The sequence below is a fragment of the Argopecten irradians genome, chromosome 11 (genome assembly GCF_041381155.1).
Source record: "Argopecten irradians isolate NY chromosome 11, Ai_NY, whole genome shotgun sequence".
NCBI classification, from domain to species: domain Eukaryota; kingdom Metazoa; phylum Mollusca; class Bivalvia; order Pectinida; family Pectinidae; genus Argopecten; species Argopecten irradians.
Window position 1 is genome coordinate 37,063,432 of NC_091144.1, and position 12,139 is coordinate 37,075,570.

The 12,139-nt window shown below is 38.7% G+C and overlaps 1 protein-coding gene across 2 annotated transcripts in view; it reads left to right on the forward strand.

Annotated features, from left to right (window-relative positions):
• Window positions 1–7,859: 7,859 nt before the first annotated feature.
• Window positions 7,860–12,139, forward strand: part of LOC138335459 (lysosome membrane protein 2-like) — a 40,315-nt gene continuing 36,035 nt past the window's right edge. The window contains exons 1-2 of one of the 2 annotated variants that reach the window (XM_069284559.1): window positions 7,860–8,231; window positions 8,386–8,452. The gene's annotated coding sequence lies outside the window, so the exon portion shown is untranslated. The remainder of the gene's footprint in view (window positions 8,232–8,385; window positions 8,453–12,139) is intronic. The other variant, XM_069284558.1, reaches the window with a different exon arrangement.

Here is a 12,139-nt window from a genome sequence, read left to right on the forward strand (position 1 = left end):
TGATAAATATGTATTAAATTATAGTGTAGATATCAGTTTTATTAATTTGTTGACCGATTTGACAAAAAAAAAGTATAAAAAAAATTATACTGTCTTTCGTGCAAATTCATTTAGAACACGTTATTTAAGCGTTTGTAGTTATTTCTTTACTAACATTATACAGAAAGTATAAACAGTATGATGCGACAACCGTTGAAATAGTGTTACCGCGAAAACCCGTACGTCTACAGTAATCTAAACTTAGAGGAGATGCTTGTCATGAAGTTGGATGTATGTGTAGTATGATAATATGACCCTTTTAATAAAAACTACAACCGAAGACCATTGACAATGAAATAAGAAACCGTTATTTTCGCGCGGAGATATTTTCGGAATTTCGTTGGACATTGCCATCACTGCGAAAATTTGATCCACGAAATATTTAAAAATGGCTGAATCATATACATTGTATTTTTTTAATGCCAGATCACGAAAATTTAAAACTATTAAAATTGAATGTTTTTGTTTTTAAATCCAATCGCGAAAATGTTTGACCCACGGAAATAACCGACCATACAGTGTACAGTAACTAAATATTTTTGTTCATATAGGTCAGAATTTTCCCGGAGGTTTCCAGGCACCACAAGTAGGAATGTCTGGTCTCATGCCTTTGAACTGTTACTGCAGTATGAGGAACTGGCAGGGCTAGGGACGAACGTGATTATCCTTGGATGAACAGAAAGGGTAAATTACGGGACAATTAACAAAAATATAGCAATTTTATCTTCACGTGTCCAGATACAAACTTATTATAGGGAATCATATTAGTGTAAATTATAAGAAAAATCATTGGACACTAGATATAGGACAATGGTATTATACATAAAGTTTCTTATAGGTGGATACATATGTACATATAAGTATATGCCTGTCGGAAAAGATACCCTGGTCGTTTGTACATTAACACACAATCTATGAATTCTTTAGTTCATTTTCTCAAAAATGACTTTTTTCTTTCTACGTATTAAGATTGCATATCTATTATGACTACCAATGCGCATGCAGAGTTGCAAACAAGTAATATTTATAACTACAATGATAGATTATTTTAAAAGAAAACTGTGTTGACATACACAAAAACATGGTCGTACTTACATTACTTACATGAATACTTACATTATGGATACACTGATCAGATGTTCACAATCGTATTAGATATATATCTTCAGTAATATCAATATTTGTTGAATTAATTTTATCGCCATTGTCTGATTTTTTTCTGTTTCAGGTTCTGTTTGAAAAAAATGTTCCAGAAGAGAAATTCATTAAGACAAGCTAATTCAACAACAACTTCATCAGCTTGAATGTTTTGTTTCGTCCGTAAATAAAAAAAAATCTAGTTGATGATGTGTAATGTTTTTATCTGAGTTTAATGCTTATGTTTAAAAAAACCTGTATCCAACCTTATTTGAAACATTGTCATTTTAAATTCATTAGTGATATCATGAAAGAAAACAAATGTACAGTTACTATCGTCACTTCAGATTGGATGACATATGTACCGCCACAGTTACTGACGTCACTTCAGATTGGATGATATAAATACTGCCATAGTTACTAACGCCACCTCAGATTGGATGACATATGTACCGCCACAGTTACAAACGTCACTTCAGATTGGATGACATATGTACCGCCACAGTTACTGACGTCAGCTCAGATTGGATGACATATGTACCGCCACAGTTACTAACGTCACTTCAGATTGGATGACATATGTACCGCCACAGTTACTGACGTCAGCTCAGATTGGATGACATATGTACCGCCACAGTTACTGACGTCAGCTCAGATTGGATGACATATGTACCGCCACAGTTACTAACGTCACTTCAGATTGGATGACATATGTACCGCCACAGTTACTGACGTCACTTCAGATTGGATGACATATGTACCGCCACAGTTACTGACGTCACTTCAGATTGGATGACATATGTACCGCCACAGTTACTGACGTCACTTCAGATTGGATGACATATGTACCGCCACAGTTACTAACGTCACTTCAGATTGGATGACATATGTACCGCCACAGTTACTAACGTCACTTCAGATTGGATGACATATGTACCGCCACAGTTACTGACGTCACTTCAGATTGGATGACATATGTACCGCCACAGTTACTGACGTCACTTCAGATTGGATGACATATGTACCGCCACAGTTACTAACGTCACTTCAGATTGGATGACATATGTACCGCCACAGTTACTGACGTCACTCAGATCTGGATTGGATGACATATGTACCGCCACAGTTACTGACGTCACTTCAGATTGGATGACATATGTACCGCCACAGTTACTAACGTCACTTCAGATTGGATGACATATGTACTGCCACAGTTACAAACGTCACTTCTCACTTCAGATTGGATGACATATGTACTGCCACAGTTACTAACGTCACTTCAGATTGGATGACATATGTACCGCCACAGTTACTTACGTCACTTCAGATTGGATGACATATGTACCGCCACAGTTACTGACGTCACTTCAGATTGGATGACATATGTACCGTCACAGTTACTGACGTCACTTCAGATTGGATGACATATGTACCGCCACAGTTACTGACGTCACTTCAGATTGGATGACATATGTACCGCCACAGTTACTGACGTCACTTCAGATTGGATGACATATGTACCGCCACAGTTACTAACGTCACTTCAGATTGGATGACATATGTACCGCCACAGTTACTAACGTCACTTCAGATTGGATGACATATGTACCGTCACAGTTACTAACGTCACCTCAGATTGGATGACATATGTACCGCCACAGTTACTGAACGTCACTTCAGATTGGATGACGTATGTACCGCCACAGTTTCTGACGTCACTTCAGATTGGATGACATATGTACCGCCACAGTTATAACGTCACTTCAGATTGGATGACACAGTACGCCACAGTTACTAACGTCACTTCAGATTGGATGACATATGTACCGCCACAGTTACTGACGTCACTTCAGATTGGATGATATATGTACCGCCATAGTTACTAACGTCACCTCAGATTGGATGACATATGTACCGCCACAGTTACTAACGTCACCTCAGATTGGATGACATATGTACCGCCACAGTTACTGAACGTCACTTCAGATTGGATGACATATGTACCGCCACAGTTACTGACGTCACTTCAGATTGGATGACATATGTACCGCCACAGTTTAACGTCACTCAGATTGGATGACATATGTACCGCCACAGTTACTGACGTCACTTCAGATTGGATGACATATGTACCGCCACAGTTACTAACGTACTTCGTCACTTCAGATTGGATGACATATGTACCGCCACAGTTACTAACGTCACTTCAGATTGGATGACATATGTACCGCCACAGTTACTAACGTCACTTCAGATTGGATGACATATGTACCGCCACAGTTACTAACGTCACTTCAGATTGGATGACATATGTACCGCCACAGTTACTAACGTCACTTCAGATTGGATGACATATGTACCGCCACAGTTACTGACGTCACTTCAGATTGGATGACATATGTACCGCCACAGTTACTAACGTCACTTCAGATTGGATGACATATGTACCGCCACAGTTACTAACGTCACTTCAGATTGGATGACATATGTACCGCCACAGTTACTAACGTCACTTCAGATTGGATGACATATGTACCGCCACAGTTACTAACGTCACTTCAGATTGGATGACATATATGTACCGCCACAGTTACTGACGTCACTTCAGATTGGATGACATATGTACCGCCACAGTTACTAACGTCACCTCAGATTGGATGACATATGTACCGCCACAGTTACTAACGTCACTTCAGATTGGATGACATATGTACCGCCACAGTTACTGACGTCACTTCAGATTGGATGACATATGTACCGCCACAGTTACTAACGTCACTTCAGATTGGATGACATATGTACCGCCACAGTTACTAACGTCACTTCAGATTGGATGACATATGTACCGCCACAGTTACTAACGTCACTTCAGATTGGATGACATATGTACCGCCACAGTTACTGACGTCACTTCAGATTGGATGACATATGTACCGCCACAGTTACTAACGTCACTTCAGATTGGATGACATATGTACCGCCACAGTTACTAACGTCACTTCAGATTGGATGATATATGTACCGCCACAGTTACTAACGTCACTTCAGATTGGATGACATATGTACCGCCACAGTTACTAACGTCACTTCAGATTGGATGACATATGTACCGCCACAGTTACTAACGTCACTTCAGATTGGATGACATATGTACCGCCACAGTTACTAACGACAGCTCAGATTGGATGACATATGTACCGCCACAGTTACTAACGTCACCTCAGATTGGATGACATATGTACCGCCACAGTAGATTTACAAAACGTCACTTCAGATTGGATGGACATATGTACCGCCACAGTTACTAACGTCACTTCAGATTGGATGACATATGTACCGCCACAGTTACTAACGTCACTTCAGATTGGATGACATATGTACCGCCACAGTTACTAACGTCACTTCAGATTGGATGACATATGTACCGCCACAGTTTACTAACGCAACGTTCAGATTGGATGACATATGTACCGCCACAGTTACTAACGTCACTTCAGATTGGATGACATATGTACCGCCACAGTTACTAACGTCACTTCAGATTGGGATGATATTACCGCCAAGTTACTAACGTCCACTTCAGATTGGATGACATATGTACCGCCACAGTTACAACGTCACTTCAGATTGGATGACATATGTACCGCCACAGTTACAGATTGGATGACGTACCGCCACAGTTACTGACGTCACTCAGATTGATGACATATGTACCGCCACAGTTACTAACGTCACTTCAGATTGGATGACATATGTACTGCCACAGTTACTAACGTCACTTCAGATTGGATGACATATGTACCGCCACAGTTACTGACGTCACTTCAGATTGGATGACATATGTACCGCCACAGTTACTGACGTCACTTCAGATTGGATGACATATGTACCGCCACAGTTACTAACGTCACTTCAGATTGGATGACATATGTAATGCCACAGTTACTAACGTCACTTCAGATTGGATGACATATGTACCGCCACAGTTACTGACGTCACTTCAGATTGGATGACATATGTACCGCCACAGTTACTAACGTCACTTCAGATTGGATGACATATGTACCGCCACAGTTACTAACGTCACTTCAGATTGGATGACATATGTACCGCCACAGTTACTGACGTCACTTCAGATTGATGACATATGTACCGCCACAGTTTACTAACGTCACTTCAGATTGGATGACATATGTACCGCCACAGTTACTAACGTCACTTCAGATTGGATGACATATGTACCGCCACAGTTACTAACGTCACTTCAGATTGGATGACATATGTACCGCCACAGTTACTGACGTCACTTCAGATTGGATGACATATGTACCGCCACAGTTACTGACGTCACTTCAGATTGGATGACATATGTACCGCCACAGTTACTAACGTCACTTCAGATTGGATGACATATGTACCGCCACAGTTACTAACGTCACTTCAGATTGGATGACATATGTACCGCCACAGTTACTGACGTCACTTCAGATTGGATGACATATGTACCGCCACAGTTACTGACGTCACTTCAGATTGGATGACATATGTACCGCCACAGTTACTGACGTCACTTCAGATTGGATGACATATGTACCGCCACAGTTACGACTCACTTCAGATGGATGACATATGTACCGCCACAGTTACTACGTCACTTCAGATTGGATGACATATGTACCGCCACAGTTACTGACGTCACTTCAGATTGGATGACATATGTACTGCCACAGTTACTAACGTCACTTCAGATTGGATGACATATGTACCGCCACAGTTACTGACGTCACTTCAGATTGGATGACATATGTACCGCCACAGTTACTAACGTCACTTCAGATTGGATGACATATGTACCGCCACAGTTACTAACGTCACTTCAGATTGGATGACATATGTACCGCCACAGTTACTAACGTCACTTCAGATTGGATGACATATGTACCGCCACAGTTACTGACGTCAGCTCAGATTTGATGACATATGTACCGCCACAGTTACTAACGTCACTTCAGATTGGATGACATATGTACCGCCACAGTTACTAACGTCACTTCAGATTGGATGACATATGTACCGCCACAGTTACTGACGTCACTTCAGATTGGATGACATATGTACCGCCACAGTTACTAACGTCACTTCAGATTGGATGACATATGTACCGCCACAGTTACTAACGTCACTTCAGATTGGATGACATATGTACCGCCACAATTACTAACGTCACTTCAGATTGATTGGATGACATATGTACCGCCACAGTTACTAACATCACTTCATATTCGAGGCAACCGAGAGGAATTTTCTACTGATTTATGAATGTACTTTACCTTTATTTGTATCTATTGTACACAAAAGCAATTTTAAAGTCGCATGAATGGACTATAGATTTATTATTATGGCCAGATTTATTAAAGTTCAGCAGCGCACATACGTTTAATTTTCATATATTTAAACATTTGTTTTTTGTCAAAGCTTTGAAAATAATTCATTGATGTTGAACAATTAAAAACAATAAAATTGACATTAAAATTCGTCAGATGTGAATTTACGTCATTTCGTCGCACATTCTATAATATCCCATAAAACCATAATTTGTACTATAATCTGTTGTAGGCTAAAATTACCTGTTAAACATCAATGATCATACAGAAATTTATCTTTTTTGTTCACCGACTTGTCTACAAACGCTTTTGTGCAGAATCCAGGAAATTATGAAACATTAGATGTATCAGAAATTGACAGTTTAGTTTACAGAATTGACTGTTTTGCAGTGAAAATTGAAACTTTCGCTATGCACTAATATGACACTACTAGGCTACGTATGGTTAATTTAAAAATTACTTAAGTCTACAATAACATTTTTAGACACTTCGGAAGATACAATCAACTATAAATATAGCATTCGTCCGTGTTCAATAATGGAGCATGTAGAAAGTAACACCACCTTTCAGCAAAATATGCTCGCTAATGATACCTACGAGACATTGATAGAGAGCGCATTTTACCCTAAGTGATATTCCGATTTGTTTTTCTTTTTCTATAGCATACAGCGCCAACAGCCAGCATTCACCAAAGTTACATTAACTTGTATATTGGTAGTAGTTTATAGTAGGACAGACGTCAGCCTCATCGTCTGTTTACAGTTATACATGTGTCGTGAATTTAATACTGGTGGATTAAGATTTCAATATCCTATTCACTACCACATGTTGCAAACATTTTGAGGGTTACAATTCAGTCTTTGCATCTTACAGAGTTAGCTCCCTTGTGGGTAGGTATCGATTGTTACGTCATTATTTTGTGAGCACAATTTACGTCGATTTGACGTTACGCTCGCAAACACATGACGTCACAATCAATACCTACCCGCAAGGGAAGATAACTCTGTAATATGCATATACGGAATACTTCCACTGCATACGTTTTAATTTTATATGTACAGATAAGAATTCAAATTAATTTTGGAAGTACGGCCAAAAATCTTTAAATAAACGTCTACAGTGCAGTAGAATGAGTTCATACGGACAGATCATTAAGCCAAGTTGTGGTCTAGATCTACAGTTCTTTGTCTCAGTTTTACAGTGTGTAATTGTAAAGTGATATCTGCTGGTGTATTTCATCTACACATACATAATGCATACAGAACAATAGTTTCACGGTGCATACATTCTGTTGTAACTTTATGTTTGATAGGCATCAAACATATTTGTCTGTCAATCTGAATAACTGACATTACGAACAACAAACGTTATATTTTACATGCTCTACACAATTAGACACACTGTCAAATGTATAGATATATAATATGTGTCCTGTTGATGTCTATTTTTAGAAACTCAAAACTGATACCATTTTAATGTTTTGACTTTGAGGAGAAAGCATGACAGAGAGTTTAACTTTTGAATCACAGTGTTACTCTTACCTACATGAAGGATTACTACAAAGTCGAGATATCGCATGGCTTTATATACATTGCGGAAAGAAATCGTTACAATTTACAAAGTGCACACGGTTTGTAACCGGTTCAGCCCTATGATACTGCACATGTACAGGTAAGCGATATTAAATTATGTCATCACCTATCAAAAGTGGGTGATAAGATTATCAATGCTTCTATTTATTCAACTTTTGATAAGATAAACAATGGATGGTGAAGTTTTCATCACCTTTTTTTCAAGGGTGTGATCATATGATTGTTTTCAACAGGTCAACTTTCTTTCCATAGCTGCTGGTAATCTGAGGAAAGTTGAAGGGGAAGCGGAAGTACAAAGCGGTAAGACTTGCTTGTATATCTTGATTACTGAAGAGCAGGTGAAAATTTCAGTCATTAATACATTAAAACACATTAATTCAAGATATGTTTGCAACAAATTCATAATTAGGTTATAACGTAGAACATGACTGATTTAAAAGCAAGATGTTAGCAAGATTGTGACTTGAAAAGTAAATTACACTGTGTTTCCTTATTGACGATAGCTATATATGTAGCCAAACATGTGGTGTAGAGGTAGTTTATTTTAGACAAATGTAAATTATGTTCCCTTTGGAACAATTATGCCAAGATATTACGCACTTATTTTCATTTCGTTGATCCCGAGAGATGTGTTATAACTGTATCTCGTTTTATCTTTGTATGGTGTTATATAAGAGATAATTTTAATATTACGCCTTTTTCATTTGTACAACAATTACCACTTATGTAATACACTGTAATGATCAACTATTGAAGCGATGTCGATATAATTATATATATGGGTCTCATAAGTAATATCAACGGTTGAATTCAGATAACACTGGATTCTTATAAACCTTTGTCGGTAGAAAACAAATTACTTTGAAGTAGCAAATATGGGTCAAACAAATAATGTGTAGACAATATATTATCAAAGTTGACCCAAATAAATATAAACCTTGAATCCTCGATAATACAGACACCTTCGATCCTTGTCAAAATCCTTCGGATAACGAATTTTCCGGACTGTCGAATTTTATGTTGTTAGTCAATATGTAATGCTGCGGTAATCCGTTCTTTGACATTTCCGTCCGCACTGAGAGATTTCCGTATTATCGGCGTCGGGATTATCGGAGATGCACTATATACATATATACATACGTTTGGTATACAAACACGTGTGTATATATATATATTAATAGAGCCGCGGTAACGGAGTGATTGATATATCTTAAAATATTACCACAACCCTTCCATCTCTGGGTCGCGAGTTCGAATGCCTTGTTACCAGGTACTGACCGCTGATCGGTTGTTTTTCTCCGGGTACTCCGGCTTTCCTACACTAACATACCTGTGACGTCCTTAAATGACCCTGGCAGTTAATAGGACAATAAACTAATGAAATCCTAATCCAAACATATTAATGTCGGGATATCGGTCTCATTATTACTACACCCGTTGGTATAGATCGGTCTGGCAAGGCTAATGTGTACCATAGCTATCATGGGTTCTAAAACAATAAAGAAATATTTGAGCAGAACTATCATCTTCTGTAGTATTAGTTACGTATCTATATTCTATATATGTATAAAAAGATTGCATAAATGAAAACTTTTCAAAGCATGAACTAGATAAGTCTCAGTAATTATGTTACGAGACATTATACGCTCCGGTTTGTGAGTATGCATGTCAGAGAGCCCTTGTAACGTGTAATTAATTATTGTTATCATAACAAAGGCATTAGATAAAGTGGTATGATAATGCAAAAATAAAATGCACTAAAGCCTACATGCAGTTCAGGACGACGCATTCACATTGTAATACCCCTTTGTATAACTACACAAAAAACTATATAATATTGAATAAAGGAAATAATGAATCGCCTTACTCAAGTCTAAAAGTCAAACATTTCTTTACTTCTCCTCACTCTCTACTACACTGCAGGTAGGCCGTTATAATTTTACCTGCTGCCTCCATGCATGGTCATAAAATGCGGCTAAAGACTTTATTTAATCTTTTTTCTTCTTCCATACTGACGTTTGTCTTCTTTATTTCTCCCTTGACATCAACTCACTTTTTGCATTGGACTTTGCCTCTGTTGGGAACACTCTGGGTTCTGTTAGACGAAAGGGGAATGGGACGACTGGTCTGCTCGTTTTCAGTATAATATGACCTAGTTGTGTGCTGTCCAGTGTCTCTGGCGTAATGCTTCAATAAGATCGCACTTATTTTCATTCCTTCGATCCTTGTCTAATTCCTTCGGATAACGAATTTTCCGGACTGTCGAATTTTTTATTCTTAGTCAATATGTAACGTTGCGGTAATCCGTTCTCTCTGACATTTCCGTCCGGACTTTGAGATTTCCGTATTATCGGCGTCGGGATTATCGGAGATCCATTATATTCATATATATATATATATATATATATACGTTTGATATACAAACACGTTTGTATACATATCAATAGAGCCGGAGTGATTCATATATCTCAAAATATTACCACAACCCTTCCACCTCTTGGTCTGGAGTTCGAATACCTTGTAACCAGGTACTGACCGCTGGTCGGTTGTTATTTCTCCGGGTGCTCCGGCTTTCCAACATACCTGTGACGTCCTTATATGACCCTGGCAGTTAATAGGACAATAAACTAATGAAATCCTAATCCAAACATATTAATGTCGGGATATCGGTCTCATTATTACTACACCCGTTGGTATAGATCGGTCTGGCAAGGCTAATGTGTACCATAGCTATCATGGGTTCTAAAACAATAAAGAAATATTTGAGTAGAACTATCATCTTCTGTAGTATTAGTTACGTATCTATATTCTATATATGTATACAAAGATTGCATAAATGAAAACTTTTCAAAGCATGAACTAGATAAGTCTCAGTAATTATGTTACGAGACATTATACGTTCCGGTTTGTGAGTATTTGTGTCGGAGAGCCCTTGTAGTTATTTATAGTTAACAACAAAGGCAATATATGCAGTCGTTTGATAGTGCAACACATACCTCAGAGCATGTACTCTCTATATCACGTAACACTACACTACAACCGTGGGAAATAATAGGGTCGGCTTACTCAGGTCAAAGAGAGTCAAACATTTCATTGTGGTTCCTTGAACTCTAGTGAACTGTGGGTAGGCCGCTAGATTTGATCTGATGCCTCCATTGCTTAATCGTAAAATGCGACTTCATTTGGGATTTTTTTTTATTTTCTCTTCTTTGTAACTGACTTTTGTCTTCTTAACTTCTTATTGCCTTCCTGGACATCAGTTCACTTTTGTCATTGGCTTGAACGTTTACCCCTGTGGGTCAGACGAAAGGGGAGCGGGACGAGTGATTTGCCCGTTGTTAGTATAATGTGACAGGCAGGTGTGTGCTGTTAGGTGGTTTAAGCGGTATGCTTTAGTGAGATAGAACTAAAAAAAGTGTATGAATGCAAAAGACACAACATGAATATATCGCAGCCATCGCAACACATAAGAAACTGTAACCCCTTAAACACCCTGCGTACAAGGAAGGCGATCACAACTTATAACCAAATTAACTGACCGGATGGTGTAGTGGTTAAGCCATTCGCCTTTCACGTAGCCGGCCGGGGTTCGATCCCCAGCATGGACGTGAAAAGATTTGGTGTCACCTGCCCGATCACGTTGTTTTCTCCGGGCACTCCGGTTTCCATCCATACTAACATCCCTCGCGCTCTTACATCCGGGCCATCGATAGTGATTTTTAATAAGTAGTATAACTTGTTTCGTAATCGATGTAAAATAAATAAAGTTTAAACTAATCACCGAATTAACCAACCACACCAAACCAACAAACCAACCCATCCATCCACCATTCAACCACCTACCTATCAAGCCATTTAACCAACCGCTTAATCAACCACTCAACCAACAAACAAACCAACCAACCAACCGACCGACCAACCAACGAACCAACCAATCGACCGACCAACCAACCAACCAACCGACCAACCGACCGACCAACCAACCAA